The following is a 23,639-nucleotide window of genomic DNA, read 5'->3' on the forward strand; positions in this document are numbered from 1 at the left end:
TGTTTAACATCTTGTCTTCGCGGTACTGCCGTCTTATTTCTTATTCGAATTGCAGGCGTCACTAAGTGGCTGGCTTGCCTGCCCGTGAGTGGCAGCAGCAGCGTTTATCGATAAGAGCACGGTAGTATTATCCTTGGAGCGACCGATAATATTTCCGGGTCGTCGTGTGTCGTGAGTTCAGTCGGGACGCAGCGCCAGTGAGGTACGGACTGCCAGTATTCGCCGATCGCTGGCGACACACATGTAGTGTCCGACGGAAGGAGACTGGAGCTCGAACGACCGTTGGTTGGTCGTTCTGTCGGTCGTCTCATCGGGCAATATGTATTTGGTTTTGGCCGTTTCTGGACCTCGTCAGTTGGTCATCTTGCCGGACGTGCATCGGTTTCTTCCTTGTGCAGAGATGTCGGGTGGGCAATGGGCAAGTGTTCCCTCAATATGGTTGGATGAGAGCCAGTGTGCCCGGTCGCCGTGTCTCCGAGTTATGAAAGGACATCGAGATGAGTCGGAAATGGAGCTGCAGTGAGGTCCGGACACCCGAGACTCGCCCGACCGTTGACGACACACATGACTTGAATGGGGACGACCTTGATTGGTCGTTCTGTCGGTCGTCTCATCGGACGACGTGTATTTGGTCGCCGATCGCTTGTGTGTTCTCTGTGTGTGTCAACTTGTTATTCGTCCTTGTCCACAGTGATTGCTTTTATGATTGTTTGAGTCTTGTGGAAGTGTTTCCATGGAACTGTGTCTATCTTGTGTGATTTCGACTGAGCAGTTAAGTTGAAACTGTCTGCGTACTGGAGTTGTCAGTCGGTCAGTTGGGACGGAGTCCAGCACGGCCTATAGTTCGACAGCCTTTCGTGTTGTTCATATTTTTGAGTGGTTATTGTGCATTGGCTTTTCTTAGACGCCAATTTTGGAGGCGTAGTGCTGTTCGTATTCTCGTCCTCGGTCGATATTCTCCATCATTGTCATGGTCGGACGGAAGGGAATTGGTTAATTTGTTGGTCGGTCCTTGGGCCGTCCCTAGTTTGGGTTGCCATCCGATTACTTCATCTTATTCTTGGCTGCCTATCTCACGCAGCCTTACTTAGAGTTACTTCCGCAGGTTGATCCTTGGAGCACTTCTGAACACCACTGTTCAGTTGTTTTAGATTGTGATTTTCTTTTAGTCTCAAGTACTGTGCGAGGCCTTCACCAATCTATTAATTTAATTTGTATCAATCTTAAGATAAGGCCATCAGCCGCCTTGGATTAAAAGTCTGAAGATTCTTGCTTAAACTAATATCTTTTATTTTTATTTTTTAAGGGATATTGCCCATCTGAAATCCTTATTTTTGTCCAGGCCTTAAGCCTTGAGTTGTTCTATGTTCAGCATGTGGCCTTCAGCCGAACTTTACGTAAAACGTTTTGAGATAAGGCCTTCATCTGTCTTAAATCAAAATTTGGAAGCTCACTTGTTTCAAACCTTTTAAAATTTTCTTCTCTATCTGAAAATTTTGTTATCCAGGCCTTAGGCCCTCAGTTATTCTATCTCCAATGTGTGGCCTTCAGCCGAGATTTCATGTAAAATTTTGTAATTAAGGCCTTCAGCCGTGTATATTCCTTAAGGCAATTTTAATAACTTGTGTTCGAGTCTTCAACCATATTGTTTAGAAAGCTGTTAAGGGCATGTGTTACTAAGTGTTTCAGGAAAATAAAGTTTGTATCTCTTGTGCAACTGATAGTAACTGATTCTGGCCCATTTCTACAACTATAACCTGATCCGCTCTCTCCTGCAAGACCAGATTTCAGTCATTAAGCGTCGAAAATGCCACATTCAATGTATTTACCTACAATTCCATAGCTAATATTCATGTACGTCTACATAGATACTTCGCAAAGCACCTTTCCTTTTGCATTCTCTAACAAAGCAAGGCAAAACGACTGTCTACATGCCTCCGTATGAGCCCCAGTTTCTCGTATCTTATCTACTTGCACCTCACACGTAATGTATGTTGGCGGCAAAAGAGTCGTTCAGCAGTCAGTTTCAAATGCCGGTTCTCTAAATTAGCGTCGCCTTCACTCCAGGTATTTCCATTTTAGTTCCCGAAGCACCTACGTAACACTTACATGTTGTTCGAACGTACCGATAACTAATTTAGCAGCCCGACTCTGAATTCTTTCGATGTGTTCCTTCTATCCGAGAACTGCTACGGATCCCAAACATTTGAGCAGTACCCAAGTATAGGTGGCACCAGTGTCCTACATGCGGTCTACTTTACAAGTGAACCTCTCTTTCCTAAAATTCTGCCAATAAACCGAAGTCGGCCATTCGCCTTCCATACCACAGTTCTCACAAGCTCGATCAATTTCATATCGCTTTGTTAAGTTACGTTCAGATATTCAAATGACTGACTGTGTCGAGTAGGATACTGGTAATACTGTATCCGAACATCATATATTTTATCTTCCTACTCATCTTCATTAACTTACATTTTTATACATGGAGGGCTAGCTGCCATTCATAAGACCTACTGGAAATTTTTTCTAAGTCGTCTTGTATCTTCCTACAGTAACACAACTTTGAGACACCATGCACAACGGTATATCAGCAAACAACCGCAGATTGTTGCCCACCTAGTCCGCCACATGATTTATGTACATTGAGAACAACGGCGGTCCTACCACACTTCCCTGGGGCACTCCCGGCGATACCCTTGCCTCTGATGAACACTCGCGGTCAAGGACAACATACTGGTTTCTGTTATCTAAGAAGTCTTCGAGCCACTCACGTATCTGTGAACTTATTTCATATGTTCGTATCTTCGTTAACAGGCTCCAGTGGTGCACCGTGTCAAATGCTTTCCGAAAATACAGAAATAAGGAATTCGCCTGTTACCCTTCATCCATAGTTCTCAGTATCTCATGTAAGAAAATGTAAAAAAGTTGCGGTAGGATCTTATGGAACCAAACTGCTTAGGACATCGGTCCCTCAGCTTACACACCAGTTAATCTAACTTACGCTATGGACAACACACACGCCCATGCCCGAGGGAGGATCGTGACAATAGGCCCAAGGCCGCTCGGCTAGCCGGCGCGGCTGTGAGACTAGGGCAAGCTGAGATTCGCAAGAGTGATGCTGTGTAAAACCATGCTGATTCGTGGACATAAGCTTCTCAGTCTCATGAAAGTTTATGATATTCGAGCCGACAATATGTTAACGGATTCTGCAGCAAACACAAGTTAACGATATTGGTCTAATTTTGCGTGTGTGTTCTTGTACCTTTTTTATATAATGGAATCACCTGCGCTTCTTTTCAGTCTCTCGGGACATTGCGCTGGGCGAGAGATTCACGATAAATGCATGCTAGGTGAGTGAATAGTGTGGTACTGCACTCTTTGTAAAATCGAACCGTTATTCCATCCGGACGTGGGGATATATTTGCCTTCAAATCTTCCAGCTGTTTATCCGCGCCAGGTTGTGGGGTGGTGGCTGGAATAAATCTTTTGTATTTATGCTGTTTGCCGTTCTCAACACTGGCTTTCTAACTACAATATTGGCAACCAGAAAGTGATTAGCAAAACGTGAAGCCTGTAATTAGAATTCCTAGTGCCCACTTCATCTGAGAATTACATTTATAGCTACAGCTTATAGCTCTGAGGATTTAGGAGATTGTCTGGGATTCATAATCAGAAACCATTCTCTCTAAAATGTTCACTATATTCTGTAAGTCACAGACCAAAAAGTATCCACACAATCCAACTACCAGAGCTGTTCAGAGTCTAATGCGCTGATGCAACTATAACAGTTCAAATTAAATGTTTAAGTGAATGCTCGCCATAATTTGGTGATTATGTTCATCAAACGCCACGCTAAATAATGGTAGAATGTTTGTCCTGCGGCGGCACGTGCAAATACGACATACGCAAACTGAAGATAGATCATTAAAGTCATCCCAGAATTAACACTTCACTCGAAAACGATTTCATGGTTACGCGTATCCCGAGTAAATTAATACGGCATCCGAGGCTGTTTATATCAACGATACAGACGCGACGCGACTCGCGGCACAGATGGTGCGCTAATCAGCGACTGGAGAGAACTGGGGCCTTCCTCCTCCCGCGCAGCATTCTTACATTTAAAGCCGCGGTACGGACGGCTAACGAAACGCCTGATCGAATCTACTCTCCCGACTAGCCGCTGGGCTAGTAATGCACCACTTTAAGTTATCAAATAAATCATTGCTTCCTTTGCTGATGGGGATGAAGCTCTCAATTTAAATGCGCAATCAGCACACAGGTAAGTAATCATAATAAAAGTCTGACGAGGCTGAGTCAAATATTTTGAGCGAGATAATTAATTTAATTACACTACACGCAGTAGACGAGCTCTGAACTTGCCTTTTGGAGATACGCTATCGCTATAGTTTTATAGTTATTCAGTCGAAACTTCTCACATCTTTTTGATTATAGCGGATCTCCCTTCCACTTAAATTTAAACATCCTAGCTTTATTTATTCGCCTACTTAATCTATCTTGCTTCCTTAATTTCTAAGACAAAAGCCAGAAAATCATGAATTTCAACTAAAATATTAATTTGTGAGATCCAGAATACTGTTTCTACTAAATTATTATGCAAAACGAATATAAAAATAAATTTTTCAGTTTCTAGCTCTTTTCTGTTGCGCCAATGATTTTTACAGAAAAACATCCAAATTTCGAAAACGGGTATAGTTATTGGACTGATATTCAACACTTATTGATTTAGTATTACTCCTGACATGCTAGAAACGTTTCAGGTTATTTACTTCATTTTAAAGTATTGTGTAATGTTTATGACGTCAGAGCTAGTTACACCAGACTAGGCTGGCACACAATGGAAAGACTGATGTGAATTTTGTAAGGCGTGAGTAGGCTGCTTCCCTACAAGGTTTGCTTTGAAACTTCTTAATATTTATTTCAGCTTATAATGAAATAACTGAGAATATGGAACTTCTACGTTTTTACTAAAAATCTTAATGCAACTGAATCTTCTAAAACTGCTGAGTGAAACTGACATACGGTCACTTTGCTTGTGTTTATCGTTTGAACACTGACCTACAGAATTTTCTCTGACTAGTACAGGTTAAACTTATTTTGTTCAATAATGACCCACAATATACAAGGATAACGCAATCTGAATATTAATTAACACAAAAGAATGGCCCTGAATTAGAAGAAATCCTAGAAATAACCCATACATTTCATAAGGTACTCACTTCACAGAAAATCTTCATGACACTAACTACACGAATACAGCAAGTGCAGAGCCAGATAAATAAAAAGTTTCTAACTACGGTAGTCTCTAACTACTAATAAGCATGTGGTTAGCAAAGGAAAGATTTTGTTGCACAGCAGACAATGCATTTAGCCGATTTTACCTTAATCATGTGACAGTCAGTTCAAAAAATTATATAATCGTCCATAATTTCATTATTCACGCCGTAGTAAAAACATCCATCTTCATTTTACAATCAATTTCCAACCAATATCAAATCTCTATGACGGACACACGTCCAGACCGTCCACCCGCGATAACACTTCCGACATCCATCACTGCTGCGATTTTACGTAAGACCAGAATTTTCTTGGTTTCTCTGCCAGATCTTTTGCTTAGGTTTGACGGTGTGAGTTGCTGTATGCTTTGCGCATAGATATTTTCGCAGACCCAAGAATATCTACAAACGTTCCCTTGTCGTCGTTAGCGCGTCCCTTGTGAAACGCGAGTGCAACAGCGTCTGCTTCCTCAGGATACCCCCGAATTTTGTTATTAAGCCATGGTGGGTCTTCTTCATCCTTCATCCACTTACGAGACACATAATTCTCCAGACCACAATTTACAATGTGCTCAAATATTGCCCATAATTCCACGACACCCATTTTATTGGAACTAAGTAACGGCAATTCACTATCTAAGTGAGTTGCTAATAACTGCTTCTTTGCTCCTAGGCTTCTTCAGTGATTTATTACAATTCGTAATCGTAGTTGCTATAATGAATTCATGATCTCTAATAGCCGTTTCTGTACTGATATTGTCCAGCTTATTTGTAGGTACAAGCTGTACGATATTGCGTGTGGGATGCTGAGCTGGCTGCTGAAGACCATTTCCAGAAAACGTGTTCAAAAGTATTTCGCCGGCCGATGTGGCCGAGTGGTTCTAGGCCCTTCAGTCTGGAACCGCGCGACTGCTGCAGTCGCAGGTTCGAATCCTGCCTCGGGCATGAATGTGCGTCATGTCCTTAGGTTAGTTAGGTTTAAGTAGTTCTAGGGGACTGATGACCTCAGATGTTAAGTCCCATAGTGATCAGAGCCGTTTGAAGTATTTTCGAAAAGTGTTTCACATGACTGTCTGTCAGTAGCACCCGCAATGAATCCCTAGACATCCCAGCCTACAGTTGGTAGTTTATAGTCGCCTCCAGCTAGTATTGCTTAATGTGGGTACTTACGCGCTACTGACAGTGAACTTTCTTTGTATGACTATAACTGTCACTTCAGAACCGGGTAACCGGTAAAAGCATCCCAATATTATCTTGGGTTCATATACACCTCTGATACACGACCATATGACTTCACTGTCACACTCAACTTCGACCTCAATGGAGACAACATTTTTATCGATTGTAATGTACACTCACCCGACTATGGCCTCTACTCTGTCTTTCCAATATACGTTCCACGACTCGCTTAATATCCACTCGGCTTCAAACAAAAGGAACCCGATCAACTCTGGGAAAAATGGTGCAAACTGAGTGTTTCAGCCGGTTCTCGGCCCCAAGAATAATTTGGGCGCCAGAACTTTCCTGGAGGGCAGTAAATTCGGGAATTTTATTGCGAATACTTATATAGTTTATTGATAACATCATGAGAGTCGGAGTGTCTTTATTCTGAACGACGTTTGACTTCCCTTGCTGCATATCTACTAGCGAATGTTCATCAGAGCACTCCAAACTACAGTCTAGACTAAAATCCCTCATGTCCACTCCACAAGTACTCTTGCTACCCAGGTAGCTACTTTCTTTGTGTAGTGCACCCCTGACCTATCAAGGCAAGTACTACTAATCCCCACACTATAACGCAGCCTAGAAGTCTGTAGCATAGCGACGTAGCCTTTGGTTGAGACCCGCCACTCGGCTTCAAACCAAAGCACCCCGATCAACTCTGGGAAAAATGCTGCAAACTGCGAGCTCTGCTTACCCCAACATGCGGGTCCAGCAGTCTCCATCAACCGCCCGTACGAACTGATCACCTCAGAACCCATGCTGACATAAGCCACGTCAATCAGACAACTGCACCGTGCAAAACTCGATAGCCACATGCAAGGCCGCCTCCACAACTCGGATGAAGTCCCCCGGCAGTCATGCTCAGTGCACATAGGTCTTACATGCGCCCCTGAACGCTTACTGTGTAAGGGAATCCATAACGTGCCTAGCATTGGAGCTCCCAATCTCTAGTAAACCCTTCACCCTGGCTGCCTGCTCGAACCCTGTTGAAGAAGCGGCCACCTGTTCACTCACGTGGTGGATGGGAAAGGCCGGGTGGCCATTCTCCACATTCGCCCTCCGCCTCTAGAGACGATAACGCGTTCCCGGCCGACAATCACCCGCTTTGAGGGCGCGTCCATCGGGTCGGTTGCACCAGGAAGTGCCTCGGAGGCAGAGTCCGTCGGCGATACAAAAAGCACCTGGAGTGGCCCATGCAGAGCGCCAGATTCTCCACCACCGCTGCACCTCTAGGCCACAGGCTGTAGGTGATATTACACCGAGAAACAGCAATTCTACTTTTATGGTCAGACAGGCAACACATAAATTCTGGACACTTACTTTAAAAATTTTATTAAAAATGAAATTCCTCCAGCTGTATTTACTTCGCTACTAGTTTCGACGTTGCGTCAACGCCATCTTCAGTCCCGGACACTTTGATGAAATCAGTTGTGTGGGGCTCAGTCTTGAAGTCCGCGGTGAGACCAACACGTGCTCTACATGGATGGCGGGCAGTGCGAATTATTTTCAGATCAGTTACTAGAAAACAGATCTGATAGCTCGCTGATATGATCCACACGCTATATAGCTCACTGGATACTCATAAATAATATAGTTCAGGCATCGGCTATAGCTGTGGCGGCTGATGGAATTTTTGGCTGTAATTTCAATTTAGACTGTCTAGCACAAGAGAATGGTTAACTTGCTTCCACACGTATGTCGTATTTAGAATGATTTCCCAATCCCGAATACTGGCAGGTGAGAAATCATTGACAAAAGACATCGCATCTTTGTGTCGTCTGTCGGCACGATTTGAATTCAGTAATTCAACTCTTGATTTCTTAATTTTCTTTAAATTATTGCGTATATGCAGGATTCTTCGGCATTTTAACAAAACGTAAACACAAGTAGCTTCTTATTCGAAGTGAAAAGAGATAGCCGGCCGCGGTGGTGTAGCGGTTCTGGCGCTGCAGTCCGGAACCGCGGGACTGCTACGGTCGCAGGTTCGAATCCTGCCTCGGGCATGGATGTGTGTGATGTCTTTAGGTTAGTTAGGTTTAAGTAGTTCTAAGTTCTAGGGGACTTATGACCTAAGCTGTTGAGTCCCATAGTGCTCAGAGCCATTTTTTTGAAAATAGATAAATAAATGGACTGAAAACGATCAGGAACTGCTGACAAAGTACTGAAAATAATAAATCTGTAATAGCGCTGGTGTCTGTATTGAAGCAAGTGCGGTTGTTTTTTGAAGAAACCCACAGCGGTCCCGGTGCAGACTGTTATTACGTCAGACATCACCCAATAGACAATTATAATCAAAATTCTGTTGTTACACCATGTATTAAGCTACCTGCTCTAGAAGTTCATCCGAAATATTAACTCTATTACTAAATCAACGGAATATCTTGTTCGATCGTTACTATTTTAATAACAATGAGAATTAAGATAATTAGATTAATTAAAATATTCAGTTGTATGTAATTTATTAAAATACAGCAGTGCGAGATATCTGCCATATTAGTCAATGCTATCTGGCATATTTTCTGCTGTTGGCTGAGATGAATATTTTCCGGTTTTATGATGTACAGATCTGATAGAATCAGCCAAAAATCAGGTGAGTTTTGTGTAATATCACATTTTATTACGGAAATAACTGTGTCAGATACTGTACTGTGTGTAGAAACCAAAGACGTTATTCCTTGTATAAGAAAAGCGAAAACTGTCATTGCATTGTCACTGATTTTTATTATCTCTGTTGCTGAATGTAATGTCAATGACTCCTATTTTGTTCTTGCTCTCGTAAAGACGAAGGGAAGTTGTAATAGTGAATCTTACAATTACAACTCAATAGTAAGATTTAAAGTTGTATTCACGGAAGAAGTAAACGAGTGTTCATCTCTATAAATTGCGTGAGAATCGAACGCAAATGTTGTTCTTTACAATCATTCTAGTTACTGTAAAAAGTCAACGTGGAGTTGGAGAGACGCTGGAGAGATTGGCGAATGAACTTAAAAGTAACTACGACAACTTTCGACGGACTCCATAGCACGCAACAAGAAATCTGCCACATCTCTGTTCCAAAATACTACCGCACGACAATACAAACACAAGGCGGGCTAAGTTTCAATGGACACTTAAGTACATCATTTATAAACCAAGAATGCATGCTAATCTTGTCTATAAAACCATAAAATACTGTAAAAATAAGAATATTGTTGGTCGCAATGCACTGCTGGTTGTGCTTCGGTCCTTACGTCACCTTACCAGTACCGGCACCTAACGACAAGTCTGGACTATTAACACTACTAACAACGCAAATCCTGCAGCACACAACATTTCTCCAAAGTTACTCAGACGGTAAATAGATTTCCTTCTACACAGATTCAAGTAGCGAAAGTGTAATTATAACCACGCTTTATATTATACAGAACTTCAACGTACACAACGTGAAATATTTACAAATTTTCGCAACACACAACCTCCTGTCTAGCAAACTAAAAAACTATAGAAAAAGGCGGAAACTGCTTATGGTGGTCTCCCGTGTTCATTCGCTAGTCAGATTCTAAGAAAAAGTTATGTTCCTGGCTATACCGGCCTCCAAGTACATCACTTTTCCCTACTACTGTTTCTGAACTTTAATATTTCTGTATTTTTTTCTTTTAGTGTTGACGCTTAATTTCCGAACACAAGACTAACTCACTATGTAACTGAGCTTCGCATCAAATAATTAATGTGTTGAGCGAAATTATGTGAGCCGAAATCACACACTCTGACGTCTGCAGTTGCAGGACGTATGAAGGTCACAGAGCTACACCAGAAGGAAAGAGTAGCGCCATTAGTGAAATGAAACCGCGGAGAGCTGTAGATAGCAATTGTAAATTATCTCGGCGCTCGACCAATTTGGAGAAGAGCCAGCAGAAGAACCGCGGCTGGGTGGCTTAGTTTACTGATGCCGTACTGTAGCGGTATCATTAACTGCAGGAATAGTTGTCACACCAAATAACTAACAGGAGAAAGGATGGTACAACAGCTGTTACTAAGCCATCAGAGGTGCTACAGAAAGAGTATTAGAATAAGAGCATAAAGCTGTAAAGGGAATCTGTTTACATTTATTGCTGGCTAAGATATCTCACGACGTTGCTGCAACTACGCTCGGACTCCTTCAAAGATATAAAATGTTTTTAACTTAACTTCAAATGTATATACATTTTAAAAATTATCAGTGTTCAAAATGGTTCAAATGGCTCTGAGCACTATGGGACTTAACATCTGTGGTCGTCAGTACCCTAGAACTTAGAACTACTTAAACCTAACTAACCTAAGGACACCACACACATCCACGCCCGAGGCAGGATTCGAACCTGCGACCGTAGCAGTCGCGCGGTTCCGGACTGTGCGCCTAGAACCGCTAGACCACCGCGGCCGGCAATTATCAGTGTTGTTAACATCGTAATGTTACTGTGTGTAATTGACAATACGTCGTACGATATACGTTCGAAGATTAAGGGTTATTAGCTTTCTCTTTATGTCTGCGGTAAGTTATTCTTTCGTAACAATACTGTTTTTCTCTAACATGTTAAAGTATTTCGTAGCTGCTAGTAAGGTTTCTGTTGCTTTCCTGGTGACGGGACCATAGACATTGCAAAGAAAATATGTTATTTTGTATTTTGGTGCGCAGTGCCGTGGGATGGGAACTCTTCCACTTCAATGATCTAAAAACAAAGCTTCTGAATGAAACGTTTTGACAGATTAAAACAGACGAGACGGCGACCTTTGCATTATTCTCAACAACTGTATATTTTGGGGGATCGTTGGCCATATGTGGGTCGCCCACTCTCTCTTACTGTTTTGTTAGAAAGTCCGGAGAATATAACGGTATATGAAACAATCCATTTAATGAACCACTGTGTTGTAACATTATTACATTTTCCTTCAAACTTGTTTCAGTAAGGCCAGCATTCCATCAAGTTAACCCTATTTATGTCACAGTACAGCAGGAAAATTAATGATTTGCACTCATAGAAGTATCAGTCGCTACATTCGATTGTAGCTACATGAAAACATCAGAGACTTGCATTGATACAGTGAACTAGTTAGCTGGTGTTGGCTAGGCATGCCTCGAGCTGCCGATCGCGCACAAAACCTGCGAAAACCCTGAACATTCGGTTCAAATCGTTTGATTTTCTGGTCACGTACAGTTTGTCGACTATAAGTCAGACGACGATCACAGCGTACCGTGGGGAACAGGTACATGTATTCGACACTGACAACGCTACGCACCGATCAGCAGCTGTGATACAAAGCCATGACGAAATTAAAAAAAAATATCTTAAAGAAAATAAATGAAACAAAATTACGTAAATCAGTGTACCGCGGTATCGAGATATTATTTGCGTCACAAACGTGTGAAGCGAAGCATACATGCCGGCTGCTGTGGCCGAGTGGTTCTAGGCGCTTTAGTCTCGAACCGCGCTGCTGCTACGGTCGCAGGTTCGAATCCTGCCTCGGGCATGGATGTGTGTGATGTCGTTAGGTTAGTTAGGTTTAAGTAGTTCTAAGTGTAGTGGACTGATGACCTCAGATGTTTAGTCGCATAGCGCTTAGAGCCATTTTTTTTAACATACATTTGCAGAACTGACCTGTCAGCCTAAATGTAGTTGTGGACGGCTTGGTGGCCGGGGTGTATGAGATCGTCGATTGTCAGCGGTTTCGCGTTATTTAAATACAGGAGTAGGGAAAATATATCTGTAGGAGTGGAATTAAAGAGTGCTGCCCCAGTTCCTTAATACACAAAGAAAGAAACTGCCTCCGCACCATTACTGATTTAATGAATTTTAAACAAGACTCGTTACAACCAATTTCTTTTCAGTCAACTGAATTTCTGGAAACATAAGAAAAGGGACGGGTTTACAGGCAACATTCGTATATAAAACTGCAGGATGCCACTAAAAGCCCTCAACACTAGGAGAAATGTGGGGAAATCAGGACTTACGGCAGTATTGGTTTCGTAGCACAGTACATAGAAAACATTACGCAGAAGATCTTATTCCCTCTCGTAAAAGTGAGAAAAAGTACAAAATCGTTGACTTAAAGTAAATACGCAAACTTTGAGAACGAAATCGTAATAACAGAGAATTTTATTTAATTCCAATAAGGCCATTGTGCTGATCAAAAATATGTAACAATGAAAACGAAACGTAGTACTGCACGGTAACAGTAATAGTTATTGGCCAGTATCAGTGATACGATATTCATAGGTGATACTACACGAACAGGTGCCCATCAAAATAATGTAAATGAACGTTCGTAGAATATGTAGGCCTATGTAATTGTGATTCGTTGGTGAAAAGATTCATTGAATGTGTGAAGTCTCCAAACTCAATATTTATTTTAATTTTTTGCATTATGCTTTGCGAACGAGCCTCCTGTACTAGAAATTCTTGAAAAATCTCGTTACCATTGCTGCCAGCGTCCATGGCTGAGAGCTTGTATTATGTGTAATAAACCAGGGGTCAGCGTTTGCATTTCGGGCGAACTGTATTTGTTTTTTCGAGTAACTCATGAGTTTACCAGTGTTATATGAAGACAACTGGAAAACTCTGCGGATACATATTGTTTTGTTATTACGTAAATTCAGTGTATTCAGTAACTGTGTACTACACACTAAGATAAAGAAGAATAAAAAACAAAAAAAACAGAACGACGCATCATGAAGGAATTATCCGAACGGGGCGGAAATCGGTAGAGGTGATGTACGTGTACAGACAGACAAACAGGTGATTACAATTGCAGAAATGTTGGATGATTTATGTAAGACAAAGAACTTGACAAACTGAGGAAGTCAATGATGCACTGAGCTGGCCTCTGTGGCCGAGCGATTCTAGGCGCTTCAGTCTGGAACCGCGCTGCTGCTACGGTCGCAGGTTCGAATCCTTCCTGGGGCATGGATGTGTGTGATGTCCTTAGGTTAGTTAGGTTTAAGTAGTTCTACGTCTAGGGGACTGATGACCTCAAATTTTTAGTCCCACAGTACTTAGAGCCATTTGAAGAATTTGAATAACGCATTGGTCCACCTCCAGTCCTTATACAAGCAGTAATTCGGCTTGGCATTGATTTATTGTTGGATGTACTACTGAGAGATATCGTGCTAGATTCTGTCAAATTGGCGAGTTGGCTTGTCAAAATTCGGAGCAGGTTGCATGGCCAAGGAAGTATTTGATACGCATAAAGAAAAGTTGTAGAAAGTCTTCACATGTGTAGGCCGGTAACATCTTGCTGGAACGTATGCCCAGGGTGGCTTGCCATAAAGGATGACCAAATGGGAATAGGGTACAGTCGACTTAACACCGTACTTTAAGGGTGACAATGGATGACAACCAAAGGAGTCCTCCGACGAAGTGAAGTGGCTCACAGTGCCATAAACCATGGTTTTCGGGCCATAGGACGGGTGCCAACAGATAAGTATCCCACCGTTGTATGGGGCATCTGCAGAAAGTTCTTCATCGGTCAGTTCGAAGCGAAATTTGTCACAGAAGACAAATCTACTCCAGTCAATCAGATTCCACGGTAAAGATGGCCGACACGGCAGCAAACGGTCCTGTTGGTGTACAGTGATCAATGATAGTCGTCTCAAGTGGTTCAGTTAATTCGGCCTCCTTTCTACGTGAAGTGTCTCACATGGGGACACAGGCAAAACACTAATCAAGTTTTAACTTGTTTATGGACAACGAAATACGTCTTCTTCTGCGGTAAGAACAAAAGGAACTAAATATAATCTTACTAGGTATTGGCACAGCAACATGAGAGAGCTACTATCTAAAGTCACCTGAATGTATGTAGTATATAAAGCTTCGTAGGAAAATATGTTGTTTGTAGAGCTTCGTAGGAAAATTTGTAGCATGTAGAGCTTCGTAGGAAAATTTGTAGCATGTAGAGCTTCGTAGGAAAATATGTTAGCAGAGGAATAATCGTAGTCCCGAGTATTACGCCCTGATGAAGTCCAACACAGGCACAGAAATGTCTATCCATAATACAGTCAAATTCCGCAGAAGAAGCAGCGATGAAAGTTGAGAACAGTGGCGGCGGCCCATATGATGGCGTAAAGAGCGTCAGGAGGCAATGAGGTGAGTAACAACCATCCGGAAGACAGGAGGGCTCTTTAACCTTCTGTCGGGCGCCGCTGTTCAAATTGATAGACCTCGAAGTTTACTGTAAATTATTTGTCAACGAGTGGCAGCACTGACGCCTACTCGCTAGTAGCTAGCCTTTTCAGAACGCTTGTCATTCTTGTGTGCTTCAGTGTCGATACGACTACTCTGTTTTCGATATATGTGCTGATTGATCAGTTTGATACACTGCGCCCGTTCGTGTTGCATTTCAACAATTCCTTTCTTTGGTTATTAACATAACTTAGTAAGTAGTACAGTGTTAATGTACAATCTGTAATGCACTTATTTTCTTTTTGGACCATTTAATCGTCAGTTAAGAATGTTTGAATATCAGGTATCAAATTGATACACTGCGCCAGACTGCGTTATTTTATAGGAATTTTATCATTTTAGGTGTGAGACACTTGATCATGGCAGGCTACAGTAAGACGTACAACCTCATTGACCAAAATCATGTTGCATAAATACAAAAAATGTTGTTCGAAGAGGATAATGATGAAGTTCAAGAGGATTTTGAAGATGAAGTAGACACAGATTGTGATGACGCAGTTGAAGTTCGGCAGGAAGATTCAGAAACGGAGGAAAACGACAGAGAAAACGACGAGGAAATACTAGAAGAAAGCCAGCATTATTATACTGGAAGGGACAAAGAGGCAAAATGGAATAAAGTTCCACCATCGCAGAGAGTACGTTTCAGGGCCCACAATATTATTCGAAAGTTACCTGGTCCTATAGGTGCGACGAAAGCATTGAGAACGCCTTTGGAATGTTGGAATTGCCTCATAGATGACGACATTTTGTCGATTATAGTTCTGTATACCAATCAGTATATTGAGAGCATCAAAGCATCTTTTCAGCGAGAGAGAGACTTAAAACCTATAGATATTTTGAATTAAAAGCTTTCATTGGTCTTCTGTTTTTGGCTGGTGTTAACAAACGTAACTGACAAAGCTTAGAAGATATGTGGGGAAGTGATGGGGATGGAATTGAAAAATTTCGTCTCGATATGAACATAAAACGTTTGAAATTCATCATGTGGTGCCTTAGATTTGACAATCGTGTGGCTCGTGATGAAAGGAGAAAATTAGACAAGATAACAGCGATTCGGGAAATATTTTCTCTGTTTGTACAGAATTGCCAGAAACCCTACACCCTCAGAGATAACGTTACAGTAGATGAGAAACCTGAAGGATTCCGTGGAAGGCGCAGTTTTCGCCAATACATACCTAACAAATCAAACAAATATGGGATTAAGATATATTCCCTTGTGGATTCCCAAGTATTTCATCTCTATAATCTGGAAATATACGCTGGACTGCAGCCAGAAGGAATGTACCACGTTAGCAATAAACCTTCAGATGTTGTTCTGCGACTATGTGAACCAATTTATCAGTGAGGTCGAAATGATAGAGCAGATAATTGGTTTACTAGTATTGCTTTGATAGAAGAGCTAAGAAGAAAAAATCTTTCTTTTGTTGGTACGATGAAGAAAAACAAGCTAGAGATTCCTCAGGAGTTTGCTACCAGTAAAGGCAGGGCTGTCCATAGTTCAGTTTTTGGCTTCAATATAGTTTCCTACGTTCCTAAAGAGGAAGTGTGTTACCTTGGCATCAAGTTTGCATGGAGGTAATTCAGTAGATGTTGACACTGGAGATAAACAGAAGCCATCCATTCTAATATTTTACAATAGCGCCAAAGGTGGAGTCGACACTACAGATAAGTTGACCGCTTCATACAATGTAGCAAGAAATGTGTGCCGTTGGCCCATGGTCATAGTTTTTGCAATGATCAATATGAGTGGAATCAATTCACGAGTAGTTTTCTATGGCAACAACGAGAATTTTGTCCGAAGAAAATGATTCCTGAAGCAACTCTCACATGCGTTAGTTCTACCTCACTTGGTTCGTAGATGCTTGGACACCTCAGGAATTTTCAGAGATCTTCAACTGCGGCTGCAACAATATAGGCCAACGTGTGAAAGAGAAGCAGAAAACACAAGCAGAAACGAAGAACAAAGGACTGGGATCAAGAGGAAAAGTTGTAATACCCGCACAGAAAAAAAAAGACTGACAAAATATTGCTGCGAAATGTGTCAGAAGCCTATCTGATACACATTGAACCTTTTTGCTCTGAATGCAGAAAAATTCCGCATTTGTCACCACAGTCAAAAAGTGACGATGAAACAAATGAATGAGTTGTAATATCATTGTTGTTCTGCTCCAGTGTCATAACAGCTTTTCTGTAAAGACAATTTTCATTTGTAATTTGTTTTATTAGTGAAATATAATAAAGAAGCAAATGAAAAAGCGACGTTTTTATCATTTGTTACTAAAGCCCAACATTGACGATAAGAAATCTGAATGATGAATATTTCTACTGCAGTTGTGCTCGTATGTCATCTTTGTCTTTCTTTAAATATATTTGGCACTTATAATATATTTTGTGAACAGAATTTAATCAATGATCACGTGAATAAACGGTGTGATCAATTTGATACACCACGCCCGAACTCGCTGCGACAAACACCGCGTCCGACTGAAGGTTAAGTCAAAAGAATTGACTGGGGTAGTCCGTGAGCAGCCGGCGGTGGTATACTTGAGATACTATTCACTTGTCACATGTTGTATGGACGCGAACAGGTCCCTCTGAAGTGGCGACCCCCACCTGCAGTGTACTGCCGAGACTGCGACATGGAGAGTTTGCAATGGTAAGACGTGCAGGGGCCATGTAGAATGCACGTGTGCCCGAGGTAACCGAGGGATTGCTGCTTCCTTTCGCATAGATATCCTGTATATGGTCCGTCCTCCGGCAGGGAGGCACGCGAGGCTGCAGGTGATGTCAGTGTCCTGTGGACGGTATACATCTGGTTGCTCTTACATAGCTTGTGCGGTTGTCCTTAAACGCTAATCATCTGCATGCAAAAATACGTAGTATAGTTCGTGATAATTTAAACTTTGTTGCATCACCCCTTCATGGAAATTTGGAAATATGTATAGGACCAAACATAAACTAACTTGCGCTAAGGACAAGACACACACCGCTGCCCGAGAGAGGATTCGACCGTCCGACGGGAGAAGCAGCGCGAACCGTGGCAGGGGGCCCGAGAACACGCGGGTACCTCGCCCGGCACACTTAATTCCACGTTTTTCTATCGAGGAATGGGGGACGGGGCGTATTGTGTTGGCAGAAGAGCCAACACCGCGTTGCTAGAGGAGACCGAAATGCACGCCTTTAAGCTCACGCAGGCTGGCGTGAGGTCTGGAAAATGACAATGTAATTAATATAGCCAATAAGGTACGCTGCTGCTGGAATACTTAACTTTAATCCATAATTGGTGTACATCTGTCTTGACTGTACATGCTTCACAATCTCAGTATTAACTGGTAATGGCGCCTTGCTAGGTCGTAGCAAATGACGTAGCTGAAGGCTATGCTAACTATTGTCTCGGCAAATGAGAGCGTAGTTGTCAGTGTAGCATCGCTAACAAAGTCGTCTGTACAACTGGGGCGAGTGCTAGGACGTCTCTCTAGACCTGCCGTGTGGCGGCGCTCGGTCTGCAATCACTGAAAGTGGCGACATGCGGGTCCGTCGTATACTAGCGGACCGCGGTCGATTTAAGGCTACCACCTAGCAAGTGTGGTGTCTGGCGGTGACACCACATTCCTCCCCCGCAAATCTGTGAACGGTTGTGTTATAAGACTTCCGCCCACGGTGGGGAGGACCCCATGTTGACGAATGCGACGAGGTGGGGAGCCTAACAACAGGCGAGGCTGTGCCACCCGCACCCGGCCATTCGGTCCGAGGGGAGCTAGGAAACGCCTGAAAACCTAGTCCAGGGTGCACGCCAACATGCGATGTATGCGCCCGTAGATAGTCAGGAGGGGCCGAAGGGTCGACCTCCATCGAGTCGGAGCACCCCACTGGCGAAGACGACAGAAGGTCCGGAGCGGGCAAGAGTTCCATGGCGGAGGACACCTGGTCACGGGAAGCGATCGGCGGCGCGTGACAGATGGAGGCGCATGGCGGCTCCAGCGAAGCGTCAACTGCGGGCGTCGCCGGCGGGAGAACAGGCGGCGGCGGCGGCGGCGGCGCGTCGCCATGGGGCAAAATGGAAGGCATCGTCGGTAACACCTGGGGCTGAGGCGAGCCAGTAGATGGGTCCCCAGGGCGCTGACCGGACGGCACCGTCGTTGAAAGCAGACGGGGAGCGGCAGATGCCCTGCGACGACAGAGGCGCAGCTGATTGAGATGCCGGCGCACCTCACCAAAGTCCCCCAAAACCACATACATCGCGCGGCCGTGGCAGCGAAGAATGCGCCCTGCGAGCCAAAGCCGTGAACCGCGATAGTTGCGATACTAGACGACGTCGCCTGGGGCAAAAGCAGGTGTCTGCCGCTGCACAGAAACGTGATGCGGCGGATGTAACAAAGACATCAAGGATCGATTAGGGCGATCATGAAGCAACTCAGCCGGCGAGCGACCATCGCGGAGCTGAGAGCGATACGAAGACAAAAAGAGCTATAACGCGACCTCCCGAGAATGCGACTCTTTCAACTTCAACATCTGGGACTTGAAAGTCCTGACCAATCGTTCAGCGGCACCGTTTGACTGAGGCGAAAACGGCGCGGATGTCAGATGTTGAATACCACTGGCCTTGCAGAATGACTGAAATTCAGCGGACATGAATTGTGGGCCATTGTCGGAAACAGTAGTCTGTGGAAGACCTTCAATGCAAAAGATAGCGGACAACGCTTGGAATGCGGCAGAAGACGTCGTGGAAGACATCCGGACAACAAAAGGAAAATTACTGAAGGAATCGACCACAACCAACCATCGAGCATTCGAGAAGGGACCAGCAAAATCGATATGTAAGCGTTGCCAAGGGGAAGTGGCTTTTGGCCATGCAAAGAATTTCCGCGGTGCTGCGGATTGTTGTTCGGCACACGCCATGCAAGAAGAGCACATATGCGAAATCGCAGCATCGATTCCGAACCAAGTACAGTGCTGACGAGCAAGTTGTTTCGTTATCACTATACGCCAATGTCCTAGGTGGAGAAGCTTTAAGACAGAGGACTGTAACGAACGTGGGACCACGACCCTGGACTGATAATCAGAACGCAACAGCAAAACACCACGTCGAACAAAAAGTCTCTCCTTCTGAGCAAAAAAACGGCGAACCAACGGATCATCGACCCGTGACTTTGACAAGGGCCATTGCGTGTCAACAAAACGGAAAACGGTAGCAAGAACAGGGTCTGCAGCTGTGGCTGTAGCTACACGACGAAAATCAATCGGTAACGATTCGACCACGTCATCGACTTCTGCATCAATGAACATGCAAGCAAGTTCGGAAGAATCGAATGCTCTATCCTCACCAACAGGCAAACGGGACAACGCATCGGCGTTTCCGTGCTTAGCAGTGGACCGATACAAGATATCGTAGCGGTACTGCGAGAGGGAAAGAGACCAGCGAATGAAGTTCTGCGGCGAAGGCAAGTCCTGTATGGCACGGAGGTGCTCTGGACTCGGATGTATGCCTTGGGCATTGAGTACATGGCCCAAGTACGGTAAGTCCCGAGCAAAAAACACACATTTGTCCTTCTGCAATCGAAGACCATTTTGTCGCAAGACCTGAAATAATGTTCTGAGATTGGCTAAATGTTCTTCTTCCGTCTTTCCGGAGATCACAATATCGTCCAGATAGTTTGCAGCAGTAGGGACCGACGCACAAGCAGTTTGCAGATATTGCTGAAACAATGCAGGGGTGGATGCACACCCGAATGGAAGTCTATTGAATCGGTACAAACCAAGATTCGTGTTAACCACCAATACGCGCTGGGATTCTTCGTCCACCGGTATTTGCAAGTACGCATCTGCTAGGTCCAACTTCGAAAAATATTTACCCGGGCACAGTTTGTCAAAAAGATTTTCCGGGCGGGGTAAAGGAAAAGTAGCACTTACAAATTGTGGATTCACTGTTGCCTTGAAGTCCACACAAAGTCTCAATGTTCCGATACGTTTTTGCAAAATACCTAAGGCTGATGCCCAGAGGGAAGCCTGCACACGTTCAATTACACCTTGTGATTCCAAACCGTGTAATGTTCTTGCGACCTCATCACGCAATGCGTGGGGAACATTGCGCGCTCTGAAAAATTTCGGTTGTGCGTTTATTTTCAGTTCCAATTGTGCTTCATAGTTCTTAGCGCAACCAAGGCCCGGTGCAAAAATGTCTGCAAACTCTTCACAGAGACGAGAAACACTGGCTGAAGGCAGAGTCTGATTCACTGATAGGATCTGATTGACTATAGACAAGTTAAACAACTGAAATAAATCTAAACCAAACAAGTTCACTGCAGCAGAAGAACGAAGGACGTAAAATGACACAAGTTTTCTTTGTCCCTTGTATGTTGCAAGAAGGCTGCACTGTCCTAACACAGGAATAGCTTGTCCTGAATAACTATTTAACTTAACATTTGCAGCACGCAATGGAGGTTTGCCCATCTGTTTGTACGTGTCATGATTGATTAGGGAAACCACAGCTCCAGTATTGAGCTGGAATGGGATCACATTGCCATGAATGTGCAAGTGTACAAAAAGTTTATTGTCCCGCTGACGACAAGAGCGACTGTCTCGTGCAACGTGAACTGACACTGATACAGAATCACTTGCGACGTGACAGGATTTCCATCGATGTCGACGCACACTTTTTGTGGGATGAACACAGTCACTGTTAGAGAGAGTGACACTGGGCGGAGTGGAATTAACTACATGAATGTCCATGGGCGAAGGTTCACGAGCCTGATTATTCTTGGTTCGATTCTGGCACGAAGCAAAGGGCCTGGAATGGTTGTGAGTGTCCGATCGGAGCTTTTTCTGGCAAACACTTTGAACATGTCCTTTTTTATTACACAAAAAGCAAATAGCCTGGCGTGACGGGCAATTCTCACGCTATTGTCTAGTAGCACACCGCGGGCATGATTTCACTGCATTTGCATGCTGGCGCGGGACACGTGGCGGAAGGCTATGCGGCAGCTGTGCGGACGGGCGCGAGGGCTGTTTACCGTTCCGTGCAGCACGCCCGGCGGGCCGGCTAATGTGACACACGGCTGGCAAAGTTTCAAATGATTCCTCAGCAAAGTCAAGTGTGTCCTGCCGATCCAATATGTCCATCACTTGTTGAAGGGAGGGATTGACTAGTTTCAAAATCTGTTCCCTTATACGAACATCAGAAACGTTCTGTGCAATTGCATCACGTACCATAGTATTTGAATAAGGGAGTCCACATTCACACTCAAAAGCACAATCCCTAGTAAGGCCTTGCAAGGTTGCAATCCACTCCCGATTAGTCTGACCGGTCGTAAGTTTTGTACGAAAGAAAGTGTACCTTTTTGCAACTACATTGACTGATTCTTTGAAATATGCATCTAATGCCGACAAAATTTCTTCGTAGGATAGTTGCTACATCGCGTCAGGGAAATAATTTCACTATCACTCGGTACGTCTGGACGCCTACACACGAAAGCAAAAAAGGCTGCCGCTCAATACCTTGAATTCTGTAGGCGGCGAGATGGAATCCAAATTGGCGTGACCACTCCGTTCAGCTTTCCAGTGCAGCATCAAACGAACGAAAAGGTGGTGCAACAGCATGTTGTGGCTGCGGTAGCGGTGGAGCGGCGGCTGCCGCATCGTTTTGCATTGCACGTTGACCCTGGACGAGCTGTCCAAGGGCATCCAATAAGGCCTGCGTCTGCTGATTCTGCAAACGATAAAATTCGGACAGCACATCTGGAGATGGTGGCGAAGCCATTACACAAGTAGATTAGGGCAATACGAACTCAAAATACTCGTCGCCATATGTTGTGTTGGCAGAAGAGCCAACAGCGTGTTGCTAGAGGAGGCCGAAATGCACGCCTTTAAGCTCACGCAGGCTGGCGTGAGGTCTGGAAAATGACAATGTAATTTATATAGCCAATAAGGTACGTTGCTGCTGGAATACCGAACTTTAATCGATAATTGGTGTACATCTCTCTTAACTGTAAATGCTTCACAATCTCAGTATTAACTGGTAATGGCGCCTTGCTAGGTCGTAGCAAATGACGTAGCTGAAGGCTATGCTAACTATTGTCTCGACAAATGAGAGCGTAGTTGTCAGTGTAGCATCGCTAGCAAAGTCGTCTGTACAACTGGGGCGAGTGCTAGGACGTCTCTCTAGACCTGCCGTGTGGCGGCGTTCGGTCTGAAATCACTGACAGTGGCGACACGCGGGTCCGTCGTATACTAGCGGACCGCGGCCGATTTAAAGGCTACCACCTAGCAAGTGTGGTGTCTGGCGGTGACACCAGAGGGCGGAGTCATCAGACTGGATATATGCGGCTCGTCTCAATCTCCCCTCCTGTGACAACTTGTTCGTCTCGTAGTTGTCCATGCTATGTGCCTATTAACTTACCTTATGTGTTGGATACATTCAAAACTCTGTCTTTCCCTACACTTTTTACCGTCCACCATTCTCTCGGATACTATGGAAGATATTCCTTTTTGTCTTAAAATAAGGCATAACATCCTGTCCCGTGTTCTTGTCAGAGTTTTCCTAGCGGTTCTCACGTGACACCTCCCTATACTGCCTACTGGCATTTCCACGATCACCGAAAGTGCACTGTGCTTCTAAAAAAAAAAAAAAATGGTTCAAATGGCTCTGAGCACTATGGGACTTAACCTCTGAGGTCATGTCCCCTAGAACTTAGAACTACTTAAACCTAAGTAACCTAGGACATCACACACATCCATGCCCGAGGCAGGATTCGAACCTGCGACCGTAGCGGTCACGCGTTTCAAGACTGACGTGCCTACAACCGCTCGGTCACACGGCCCGGCTGTGCTTCTCCTACGCCCAGCCACTCTCTATCGTTCACCTCCTAGAGATACGTGAAATTGGGGAGACACAAAACTATCTGTTATTTTAGTCAGTATTTGTTGACTG

The sequence above is a fragment of the Schistocerca cancellata genome, unplaced genomic scaffold, assembly GCF_023864275.1.
Source record: "Schistocerca cancellata isolate TAMUIC-IGC-003103 unplaced genomic scaffold, iqSchCanc2.1 HiC_scaffold_1106, whole genome shotgun sequence".
NCBI classification, from domain to species: Eukaryota; Metazoa; Arthropoda; class Insecta; order Orthoptera; family Acrididae; genus Schistocerca; species Schistocerca cancellata.